The 13,547-nt window shown below is 32.9% G+C and overlaps 2 long non-coding RNA genes across 2 annotated transcripts; one reads left to right on the top strand and one right to left on the bottom strand.

Annotated features, from left to right (window-relative positions):
* The first annotated feature begins 533 nt into the window (after positions 1-533).
* LOC148764170 (uncharacterized) lies at positions 534-2,468 on the top strand. Its single transcript, XR_016024731.1, has 3 exons — positions 534-658; positions 1,310-1,388; positions 2,256-2,468. It is a non-coding gene; the product is annotated as an uncharacterized LOC148764170 (long non-coding RNA).
* A 730-nt stretch (positions 2,469-3,198) lies between these two features.
* On the bottom strand, positions 3,199-5,320 carry LOC148764169 (uncharacterized). Its single transcript, XR_016024795.1, has 3 exons — positions 5,203-5,320; positions 4,472-4,555; positions 3,199-3,602 (listed from the first exon to the last, which is right to left on the bottom strand). It is a non-coding gene; the product is annotated as an uncharacterized LOC148764169 (long non-coding RNA).
* Positions 5,321-13,547: the final 8,227 nt, after the last annotated feature.

Raw genomic sequence — 13,547 nt, 5'->3', positions numbered from 1 at the left:
GACGATATTGCCCCTAATGGTATCATTGAGTCAATTAAGCCTCGAACTAGTTCAAATAGGAATTTTAAGGTGAAATTAAGAGTTTCACAGTTCAGGGATGACTCAAAATGGTAATTCGGAGTTCGAGGATCAATTCGGAGTCAAACCAGAATTTTCACTATCTAGGGGCAAAATCGTAATTTTACCACCCGAGGACGAAATTGAATTTTTCGAGAGAATTTAGATCAAATTTGATTCAATGGAGCATGATATGAGTATAAGGAGTGAAAATTATGCATTTTGGTAAGTTTTCAATTTTTGGGGCAAAAATGTAATTTTTCACTTTACAGGGGTAAAAGTGTAATTTTTAAAAATTTGCTCCACCAAAACTTTGGAAAAGTCTAGAAATTTCATGGAAGACATGGATAAGTGAAGAGGATTGAGTGGTGGAAAAAGAAAGTCAAAAAGATGGCTAGAAAAAAATAAAATAATAAAATATTCAAAAAATAAATAAAATAATAATATTTTATTAAGCCTATTAAAAGGATTGCAAATTCCAGAATTCTTCATTTGGAGGGTCAGCCAAAACCAGCAGGAGAGAGAGAGAAATAAGAACAAACCCTAGAGTGAGAAAATTCAAAGAAAAAGTGTGATTTTTCAAGGAATCAAGTGTTTAAAGGTATGATTTTTCAAGCTTAGCTTAAGATTTATCATTTTCATGCATTTCTCATCATTTTCCATGGTTGAATCATGTGATTTGAGGATGAATTCAATTCTGGAAAAATGGGTTAGGAGAGAGAAACTTGTTAGATTAATTTGATTTTAAGTTATGTTAGTGTTTTAAGTTAGTTTAGCATATTTAGGAACAAAACAACAAGAAAAGAATTTATTTTCCTCCATTACCATTATTGGCTGAATTTTCTAGGGGAATATTGGCTGATGATCTTGATGTTTACTTGAGCAATTATGATGAATAATGATGAATTATGAGTCTAGAAAAATAATGGAAATTTTCGGAGCAAAAATACGAATTTTTACCCATTAGGGGTATTTTCGTAATTTGTTATCGGGACTGATAATTTGCACCACACTGAGGGACATTAAGTCAATTTGGGTGCAATTGAGGTATAGAAACTGAAAAAAATTAATTTGAGATTAAATTGGACGCGTTAGTAATTTAATCGAGTAATAGGCCGAATTAGGTTAGCACCGCATTTAAGCGGTAGTCGGATAAGTTGCATGTTATATCATGCATATATATCGAGCCTGAATTGATTTTATAATGGTCAAGCATTGATGTGGTGAATTATGTATTGTACATTGTGGATAGGTGGTGAGCAAATTACACTGGTAAAGTACCAAAATTGTGCTTGAAGACTGGGATTAGGAGTACATCGACTCCTAGAACTGTGAGTGGACAATTTATCGTCTTAAATATCTAGAGTTATTATACTTGTTTGATGCTTTTATTGAATGGTGAATTTAAATTATAAAATATTATGTTTTCCAATTAAAATGTTTTTTAATAAAAAATGAGATTTATACTGGTTTTGAAATCAAATATTGTTTTGGGAAAATTGAGTATATGGAGACTGTGTTGAAATTTATGATTTTATATGTTATTGAAATTGGGGCTTATGACACTATGGTAGCATGATGGCTAAATTTTTGGGGTTGGCATGAAATATATGAACAATTTTGGATTGGTCTCGGTAGACTAGATTACATTTTATTCGCCATATTATGCTACTGCAATTTTTATGGGTCTGGTGGTATATTAAACGGTCACTGCAGTGGTGGGGGTTTTCGTGGACTGCCTATGAGAGGGGCACGGTAACTCAATTATATACTTACCTCCGGGGGGAGATGTTGGGTGAAGTATCTCCTGAGGTATGATTTGAGTGCACCTCACGTTCGGGCCACCACGTGAGAGTGAGACTCAGCCAACGCCAAGGAACGGCTGTGTGTTAGATGTGAAAACATGTTTATGGGTATGGGTCATTGAACAGCCTTGGCGGTCTCAGTGGGATACCTTGACGAAGGTACCCGCGAGAATGATATTGGCAGGGGCCAAGTTTAAAAAAATTCATAAGTCGGGGAAATTTTGATGAAAAGAAATTATTTGGTATAGATTGAAACGAATTTTGTGTTATGAACATTATTGAGATATAACGTTTTTATATTGTCTCCATCTACTCGGCTTTAGATGCTTTTGATGGTAATTGTTTACACACTGGGATTATTTAATCTCACCCCTCTTCCTATCCATTTTTCAGGCTCAGGACAGTTTGTTGATAGTTGATTAAGACGATATTTAATCTCGGAGTTGCATCATAGGAAGTAAGGGTTCGTAGCTCTACACCTTCTTGGTTAGTTGGGGGCCCACGTGTCACTGTAAACGAAATTTCATACTTTAATTATCTTTATTACTATACGAATAAATTTATTTTACTCTTACGCTACAAAAGTTATTTTAGGAAGACTTTGAAAATATTGTGTTTTAAGAAAATAGAATATTTTATTTAATGTTTTTATTATATTCAAATAGCTATGATTTTACTTTAAACGAATGTTTTAGACTTCAAAATTTAATTTAAATCATGAAATATGTGTTTCCACTTACATATTACATTTTTTCGGAATTCGAAATTTCAAAAAAAAGAAAATGATGAAAATGCCCCAGTAAGCTAGAAAATAATATTTTTATTGTTTTGAGTTGGAAACAACTTATGATTTCTTGAAATGCGAGATTTAATAACTGTTGCTCACCGGGGAGATGCGGAAGTTGATGCTAAGCCTTGCGGGGTTTCGATCGGTATTCGGGGTAATGAGTGCTTATCGGGACGTCGCGGCGGTTGTCACGGGCCCGATGGGAGTTCCGGGTCGTGACAGAGAAAGTTGTTAGATAAATTTGATTTTGAGCTGTGTTAGTGTTTAGTGTTAGTTTAGCATGTTTATGAGTAAAACAACAAGAAAAATATTTATCTTCTCCATGAATTTTGTCACGACCCGGAACTCCCCATCGAGCCCGTGACAACCGCCGCGAAGCCTCGACAAACATTCTTCACCCCGAATGTCGATCGAAACCTCACAAGGCTCTCGTATCAGCTTTCGCACTTCCCCGGTGAGCAATAGTTATCAAATAATCAAAATACGAAGGATTACAAATCATTTCCAAATCATAACATAACATATTGTTTTTTTTTTTTTTTGCTCACAGGGGCATTTTCGTCATTTTTATCGAAAACCTCGAAACTTGCTAAAAATGTAGTAGGTAAGCCGAAAATATATATTTAATGATTAAAAAAAATTAAGTATCTAAAACGTTCATTTGAAGTGAAAATTTGACCATTTGAATATGATAAAAATATTCAATAAAATAAACTATTTTCTTGTAAAATAATTTTCATAAAACTATCGGTACATAATTCTTATAGCGTAAAAGATAATTATATTCATATATACTATAAAGCAAATAACCAAAGCATAAAATTTCTTTTACAGTGACACGTGGGCCCATATCTATCCAAAATGCATCGGAAGCTGGAAACCTACAGCTTTTACCGATTCGAGTCCAAATGAAGGTCCTTGTTCAAGTCAGCTAACTACGGAATTCCCTGAGCCTGAAATGTGAGGAAATGAGGGTGGTGAGATTATAAACTCCCAGTGAGTAAACAGATACCATCTAAACTATCTAAAGTCGAGTAAATGGAGACAATTAAAAAAAATCATCATACTGTAATTTCATTACCATTCAACTCATTTCAACCAAATAAAATCAATCCATAAAAATCGAGTAATCAACTTGGCTTATGAATTTCTTAAAACTTTGGCTCGTGCCAAAACTCATACTCGGTGATACCTTGCGCAGGGCATCCAACCGAGTCCGCCAAGGCTATTAAAATTTCGTATACACTTAAAATATATTTTTAGTTTGAGAAAAATACAGCCGTTCCTTGGCGTTGGCTGAGTTCCCCTTCACGTGGTGGTGTGGCGTGAAGTGAACCCTAAGCTTTACCCTAGGAGATACCCTACGCGCCTCTCCGTTCGAGGTAATAATATAATGGAGTTTACCGTGCCCCTCTAATAGGCTGGTCCACGGAACCCCCTCTGCAGTAAATAATTAATATATAATCCACCAATCAATAAAATTCATTCTAGCATGTCATGGCAATTCATCGCAACCTAGCCTCTCAAGGCTGAATACACAGTATATATAATTATAACACCAAAATCAGTTTAGCCATTCATGCTCATTTATTGTCATAAGCCATTCAATTCAGAACCATAAATTTGCAACACAAACTAGCAGTCTCTAATTACTCTATTTTCAAAACCAATATTCGATTTTTCAAAAAAATTATAAAATCATTTTATAAAATTACAATTTCTCTTAAAACATAGCAATTTACCATTTAAACTCATTTTCTATAAAATCACACAATTGTATAAAACTACTCTAGATAATTAAGATGATAATAAGTTCACTCACAATGTCTAGAATGCAGACTTTCGAAGCACTCTGTCTACTGGTCCTCGGATGTAATTTTCTTGCCTTTATTGGAGGACTCACCACCTTGACACAGTACAAAATCGAGAATTCACTAAGTTGGTACTAAATCAAAATTAAACTAATTTGGACTACCAATGCATGATATGGAATGCAAAAATGCACTGGTAACTATCTAAATCCGGTATTAGCCTAATTCGTCTTATCACCCGATTAAATTCCTAACGGGTTCGTTTAAACTCCAATTTAATTCTTTTCAGTTTCTATACCTTAATTGCACCCAAATTAACTTAATGTCCCTCAGTGTGATGCAAATTATCAGTCCCAACAGTAAATTACGAAAATACCCCTAGTGGGTAAAAATTCATATTTTTGCTCCGAAAATTCTCATTATTTTTCAAGGCTCATAATTCATTATTCCTTAACCAATTCTCCTAGAATAAAATCAAACTCATCCTCACTCACTACATGGTAAATTCAGCCATTAATAGTTGGGGGAGAAAATAAATTCTTTTCTTGTTGTTTTGTTTCTAAATATGCTAAACTAACTAAAAACACTAACATAAATTAAAATCAAATAAATCCAACAACTTTCTCTCTCCTAACCCATTTTTTCAGAATTGAATTCATCATGAAAACATGTAATTTAATCATGGAAAATAAAGAGAAATGCTTGAGAATAAGAAAACTCAAGCTTAATAGAAAAATCTCACCTTTTTCACTTAATTTCCTTGAAAATTCACACTTTTTCTTTGATTTTCTCTCTCTAGGGTTTTGTTTTCTCCTTTCTCTCTCTTGTTTCTTGCTTGGCCGAATGTTGAAGAAGAAGAATGGGTTATGGGCTGATTTTTTTTATGCCTTTTATTGTTTAATGAAATAATATTATTTTATTCATATTTTAAATATTTTATTAATTCATTTTTTTTTTCTAGCCATCCACTTGTCCTATTTTTTTCACCATGCATTCCCTTTGACTTATCCAAGTCTTAAGTGAAATTTCCAGATTTTTCCAAAGTTTTGGTGGAGCAAATTTTTCAAAATTACAATTTTGCCCCCGAACTTTTCAAAAATTACATTTTTACCCCAAAAATTGAAAATTTTCCATAATGCATAATTTTCACTCCTCATACTCATTTCACACTCCAAATAATTAAATTTGATCAAAATCCTTTCAAAAAATTAAATTTTCGATTCCGAATGGTAAAATTACCATTTTACCCTTTTTCTCCAAATTATGCCGAAATTAAAATTTTTCACTTCTAAACCTCAAATCTTACTCCAATTAGTCAAATGGGGCCAAAAATCTTTTCTAAAAATTACCATTTTGTCCTCAGGTGGCAAATGACCATTTTACCCCTGGATAGCGAAAATTTCGATTGGACTCCAAATTGATCCTCGAACTCCGAATCACCATATTAAACCATTATGGGACTTTAAAATTCTTAATTTCATCGTGAATTCTATATTTGATCTAGTTCGAGGCTTAAATCAAATTTGTTGTACGTCTAGGTACAATATCGACTTTTGTAATTAATTTAATTTTTTTTTTTGGGACTCTCCTAGTATGCAAACATGCTATCCATCACATGTATGTCATGATAAATATTTTTATAGAGTCGGGCTTGTCATCTTCTCCCCCACTTGGATCAACCATATGATCTTTCTTCTTGATTGATTTCGACATCCGGCTAAATATTAATATTTTAAAAATTTTATCTTGTCTCCTTGGTACCTGAAATACCTTATTATGCCTCACTTGACTTCTGAATCGCCTTGTATCTCACAAATTCTCCTCTGATAAAATTATTATTATTTTATTATTATTTTCTCACTTGCGAAATATTTTATCCTAAACTACTACTTTCGTCTTTTATCACTTCTAAACATTTTAATTGACTTCAATTTGTATTCGATCAACTTTATTTATCACCATATCAAAGTATGGGGTATTTCAAATTTCCCTAGGCCGAATCTAGCCAATGGTATGTGAGGATGAGGTTGACTTTATTTTAAGAGAATTGGGTGGAAAAATGATGAATTATGAGGTTGGAAATTAAATGAGAATTTTCGGTGCAATAAATTGAAATTTTTACCCACTAGGGGTAAAAGCGTAATTTATAGTCCGAACTGATAAATTGGACCAAATTCACAGTCATTGAGGTATTGTGGATATAATTGGATAATTGAAATTGAAATGGATGAAATTGGAGTCGAATTGAGGATTTTAGGAATTTACACCGTGTATAGGCGAGTTAAGTCGGACACCGCAATTAAGCGATTGTCTAGACATTTCAAATCCTATCTAGTGCATACGCATGGATAAGAGCCTGAAATAATTTATGATAAATTGACACAATTTATTGAATTTTGTGTCATGGATTACGGATAGGTGGTGAGTCAATTGTTTCGAGTAAGAGACTGCACCCAAGGGCGGAAGATAGGAGTATTTTTACTCCTAATACTGTGAGTAAACTTATTATCGTCTTAATTATCTAGAGTAGTTTTATACAATTGTGTGATTTTATAAAAAAATGAGTTTAAATGGTAAATTGCTATGTTTTAAGAGAAATTGTGATTTTATAAAATGATTTTATAAATTTTCTGAAAAATCGAATATTGGTTTTGAAAATAGAGTAATTGGAGACTGCCTGCTTGTGTTGTAAATTTATGGTTTTAAATTGAATGGCTTATGACAATATATGAGCATGAATGGCTAAATTGATTTTGGTGTCAGAATTATTTGTATTGTGTATTCAGCCTTGAGAGGCTAGATTGTGATAAATTGCCATGCCATGCTAGAATGAATTTTATTGAATTGGTGGAGTATATATTAATTATTTACTGCAGAGGGGGTTTCGTGGACCAGCTTATTAGAGGGGCACGGTAAACTCCATTATATTATTACCTCGAACGGAGAGGCGCGTAGGGTATCTTCTGGGGTAAAGCTTAGGGTTCACTTCACGCTAAACCACCACGTGAAGGGGAACTCAGCCAACGCCAAGGAACGGCTGTATTTTCTCAAACTAAAAATATATTTTAAGTGTATACAAAAATTTTAACAGCCTTTGCGGACTTGGTTGGATGCCCTGCGCAAGGTATCACCGAGTATGAGTTTTGGCACGAGCCAAAGTTTTAAGAAATTCATAAGCCAAGTTGATTACTCGATTTATATGGATTGATTTTATTTGGTTGAAATGAACTGAAAGGTAATGAAATTATAGTATGATGACTTATTTTAATTGTCTCCATTTACTCGGCTTTAGATACTTTAGATGGAATCTGTTTACTCACTGGGATTATAAAATCTCACCCCTTCTTCCTATACATTTTTTAGGCTCAGGACAGTTTGTAGATAGTCGAGTAGGACGAGAACTAAGCTCGGAACTGCATTATAGAAAGTAAGAGTTCACAGTCTTACATCCTCTTGGTCAATTGGAGCCCACGTGTCATTACAGATCAAAACTTATATTTTGGTTATCTTTATTTCTATTCATACAATTTTTACTTTACTTTCATGTGCGAAAAATTATTTACGAATATTTCTATAAAAATTTATTTTATGAGAAAATAGAATATTTTATTGATTATTTTTGAATAGTACTAGTTGTTAACAATTTGCTTTCAAATGAACGTTTTAGATACTTATTTTGTTTTTAAATCATTAAATATATATTTTCTGCTTACCTACTACATTTTTAGCAAGTTTTGGGATTTTTGATGAAAAATTATGAAAATGCCCCTATGAGCCAGAAAATAATATTTTATTGTTCTTATTTGAAAATGACTTATAATTTTTTTAAATGCGAGATTTAATAATTGTTGCTCACCGGGGAGATGCGGAAGTTGATGCTAAGCCTTGCGGGGTTTTGATCGGCATTCGGGGTGAAGAATGTCTGTCGAGGCCTCGCGGCGGTTGTCACGGGCTCGATAGGGAGTTCCGGGTCGTGACACATGTCATGTTGAAAAAAAGTTGTTATATGCCATGTTTAACATGTTTAACTTTAAGAGTTTCTGTCTTAATGAAATACGAAGATAGAGATCATGTCACGACCCGGAACTCCCCATCGGGCCTGTGACAACCGCCGCGAGGCCTCGACATACATTTTTCACCCCGAATGCCGATCGAAACCCCGCAAGGCTCTCGTATCAGCTTTCGCACTTCCCCGGTGAGCAATAGTTATCAAATATCAAAATTCAAGGGATTACAAATCATTGCCAAATCAAAACATAACATTTTGTTTTCTAGCTCACAAGGGCATTTTTGTCATTTCATTTTTTTTTTAAATCTCAAAACTTGCTAAAAATGTAGTAGGTAAGCAGAAAATATATATTTAATGATTTAAAAACAAATTAAGTATCTAAAACGTTCATTTGAAATGAAAATTTGACCATTTGAATATAATAAAAATATTCAATAAAATAACTATTTTCTTGTAAAATAATTTTCATAAAACTATCGGTACATAATTTTTATAGTGTAAAAGTTAATTATAATCATATATACTATAAAGCAAATAACCAAAGCATGAAATTTCTTTTAAAGTGACACGTGGGCCCACATCTAACCAAAATGCATCGGAAGCTAGAAACCTACAGCTTTTACCGATTCGAGTCCGAATGAAGGTCCTTGTCAAAGTCAGCTAACTATGGAATTCTCTGAGCCTGAAATGTGAGGAAATGAGGGTGGTGAGATTATAAAATCCCAGTGAGTAAACAGATACCATCTAAACTATCTAAAGTCGAGTAAATGGAGACAATTAAAATAAGTCATCATACTGTAATTTCATTACTTTTCAACTCATTTCAACCAAATAAAATCAATCCATATAAATCGAGAAATCAACTTGGCTTATGAATTTCTTAAAACTTTGGCTCGTGCCAAAACTCATACTCGGTGATACCTTGCGCAGGGCATCCAACCGAGTCCGCCAAGGCTGTTAAAATTTTTATATACACTTAAAATATATTTTTAGTTTGAGAAAATACAGCCGTTCCTTGGCGTTGGCTGAGTTCCCCTTCACGTGGTGGTTTACCGTGAAGTGAACCCTAAGTTTTACCCCAGGAGATACCCTACCCGCCTCTCCGTTCGGGGTAAGAATATATTGGAGTTTACCGTGCCCCTCTAATAGGCTGGTCCACGGAATCCCTTTTGCAATGAATAATTAATATATAATCCACCAATCAATAAAATTCATTCTAGCATGACATGACAATTTATCGCAACCTAGCCTTTCAAGGCTGAATACACAATATAAATAATTCTAACACCAAAATTAGTTTAGCCATTCATGCTCATTTATTGTCATAAGCCATTCAATTCAAAACCATAAATTTGCAACACAAGCAGGCAATCTCCAATTACTCTATTTCAAAACTAGTATTCAATTTTTTAGAAAATTTATAAAATCATTTTATAAAATCACAATTTCTCTTAAAACATAGCAATTTAACATTTAAACTCATTTTCCATAAAATCACACAATTGTATAAAACTACTCTGGATAATTAAGACGATAATAAGTTTACTCACTGTTCTAGGAGTCGATGTACTCCTAATCCCAGTCTCCAAGCATAATTTCTGTACTTTTACCAGTGTACTTTGCTCACCACCTATCCACAATGTACAATACATACTTCATCACATCAATGCTTGACCATTATAAAATCAATTCAAGCTCGGTATATATGCATGATATGATATACAACTTATCAGACTATCGTTTAAATGCGGTGCTGACCTAATTCGGCCTATTATCTCCAATTTAATTCCAAATCAATTCTTCTCACTTTCTACACTGCAATTATACCTAAATTACCTTAATGACTGTGAATAAGATTCAATTTATCAGTCTCGGTAGCAAATTACGAAAATACCCCTAGTGGGTAAAAATTCATATTTTTGCTCTGAAAATTTCCATTATTTTTCTAGGCTCATAATTCATCATTATTCATCATAATTCCTCAAATAAACATCAAGATCATCAACCAATATTCTCCTAGAAAATTCGGCCAATAATGGTAATGGAGGAAAATAAATTCTTTTCTTGTTGTTTTGTTCCTAAATATGCTAAACTAACTTAAAACACTAACATAACTTAAAATCAAATTAATCTAACAATTTTCTCTCTCCTAACCCATTTTTCAGAATTCAATTCATCATAATAACTCAATATTCAACCATAGAAATCAAGAACAAAAGCATGGGTAAGCTAGGTATAAAGGATAATTAAAGAAATTTTAATTTACCTAGCTTGTTTCCTTGATTTCTTCACTTTTTCTTTGAATTTTCACCTAGGTTTTCTTGTTTTTCCCTTTGTTCTTCCTCTCTTTCTCTCTCTTCCTTGCTTGGTCGGCCATATTAAGAAAATGAGCTGATTTTATGCTTTTTTATAAAGAAACAATAAAATAATAAAGGTATGACACATGGCATTTTCTTATTGGTCCATTTTTAAAATTTTAAAATTTTAATCCTTTTTATCTCCACCACACAATTAGTCAATGGTCAAAATGAGGATAAAGGAAGACCATGTGCTGGCTGGGGTGGCAAAATTACCATTTTACCCTTTTACTCCAAATTATACCGAAATTAAAATTTTTCACTTGTAAACCTCAAATCTTACTCCAATAAGTCAAATGGGGCCAAAAAAATCTTTTCTAAAATTCTTATTTTGTCCCCAGGTGGCAAATAACCATTTTGCCCCTAGATAGCGAAAATTCCGATTTGACTCCAAATTGATCTTCGAACTCCGAATCACCATATTAAACCATTCTAGGACTTTAAAATTCTTAATTTCATCGTGAATTCTCTATTTTATCTAGTTCGAGGCTTAAATCAACTTTGTTGTACGTCTAGGTACAATACCGACTTTTGTAAATTTTTCGAGACTCTCTTGTATGCAAACATGTTATCCATCACATGTATGTCATGATAAATATTTTTATAGAGTCGGGCTTGTCATCTTCTACCCCACTTGGATCAACCATATGATCCTTCTTCATGACTGATTTCGATATCCGGCTAAATATTAATATTTTAATATTATTTCATTAATAAAATATTATTTAATTCTAAAAATTTTATCTTGTCTCCTTGGTACCCAAAATACGTTATTATGCCTCACTTGACTTCCAAATCACCTTTTATCTCACAAATTCTCCTCCGATAAAATTATTATTATTTTATTGTTATTTTCTCACTTTCGGAATATTTTATCCTAAACTACTCCTTTCGTCTTTTATCACTTTTAAACATTTTAATTGACCTCAATTTACATTTGATCAACTTTATTTATCACCATATCAAAGTATGGGGTATTTCAGATCAAGTTACAACCATGTTTAAAAAGAAAAGTTGTTACAGGCCATGTTGAAAAAAAAAGTTATTACATGCTATGTTTAACATGTTTAACTCCAAGAATTTATATCCTTGTGAAATACAAAGATGAGACCAAGTTATATGCCATGTTGAAAAAAAAATTTGTTACATGTAATGTTTAAATTGTTTAACTCCAAGAGTTTTGTAAAACCCGACCCTATAAATACATGTCATGACATACATGCATTGAGTAGCATGTTATTACGCTAGAAAAGCACCTAAGAATAAACGAAACCTGATATTGTACCTAACGGTACACTTAAATTTATTTAACCTCGAACTAGTTCAAATAGGAATTGTAGGATGAAATTTAATATTTTATAGTCCATGAATGACTAAAAATGATTGTTCGGAGTTCGAGGGTTCATTTGGGGTAAAATTAGAAATTTTGATATTTAAGGGCAAAATCGTCATTTTGCCACCTAAGATAATAATTTGATCATGGAGTGAAATTTTTGACCAAGATTAACTATTTGGAGTATAATTTAATGATAGGAAGTGAAAAAGTTTAATTCTGGTGATTTTTGGAGTGTAGGGGCAAAATCGTAATTTTGCCACCCATGGACAAAATTTGAGATTTTGAGAGAATTTAGATCAAATTTGACAAATTGGAGAATGGTATGAGTATAAGGGGTGAAAAATATGTCTATGGACAATTTTTCAATTTTTGGGGCAAAAATGTAATTTTTGACTTTTACGGGGGCAAAAGTGTAAATTGCAAAAATTACTCCACCGAGACTTTGGATGAGTCTGAGAATTTTATCTAAGCTATGAATATATGAGACAAGTGTATGGTGAAAATTTGGAAACAAATGGATGAAATTTTAAAAATGGGCCAATGGGAAAGTGACATATGGCATTTTTTAATGAAATAATATTATTTTAATGAAAAGTCAGCCATTTAAACCCAAATTTTGAGTGCTGGCCGGCCATAAGGAAGAAAAACAGAGGAAATAGAGAGGAAAGGAAGAAGAAAAGAAAAACCAAAGAGAAACAAGAAAATTCAAAGAGAAATTCACGGTTTTCGACCGTTTACGCGTCTAACGGTAAGATTTTTCGATTTTAGCTTGATTCCTACCTTTCCTATGCCTTTATTTCCATTTAGCATGCTTGAGGAGAGAGATCAAAAAGTGATATCAAGGGCTGGACGAAATTCTAGGAGAGAGAAATTGAAATTTTTAGGTTTTGATTTTTAGTTAAATTGATAGTTTTAGTTAGTTAAATGTGTTTAGAAATTAAATTGGGCAAGAAATCATTAAATTTTCACAATACCCACTCTTGGCTGGATGCTCAATGCTGTACAATGATGATGAATTGATTTTATTCTAAGGGAAATGAAGAGAAAATGATGAAAAACGATTAAACGTGATAGAAAAACAAAGTAGAAAATTTACCGAGTTAATGTCCCATTTTTGGCTGAATTTTCCAAGGAAGGGAGTGAGCTGATTTTTGTTGTTTTTAGAAGGTTATTGGCTGATATTTGATGGTTAGAAATGTTGGAGAGAGAATGGGATGATTTAGAGCTAAAATGGAGCGCGTTAGCAATTTATCGGGCAAAGTGCCAAAAATAGGTTAATACCGCATTTAAGCCGTTTTAGGCTATTGCATTTCATACCATGCATTAGTATAGGATTTAAGTTAATTATATAGTGATTTAGCATCAATGTGATGAATTGTGTAAAT

The sequence above is a fragment of the Theobroma cacao genome, chromosome 2, assembly GCF_053813885.1.
Source record: "Theobroma cacao isolate CCN51 chromosome 2, ASM5381388v1, whole genome shotgun sequence".
NCBI lineage: Eukaryota > Viridiplantae > Streptophyta > Magnoliopsida > Malvales > Malvaceae > Theobroma > Theobroma cacao.
This window is presented reverse-complemented; position numbering and strand designations above follow the sequence as displayed.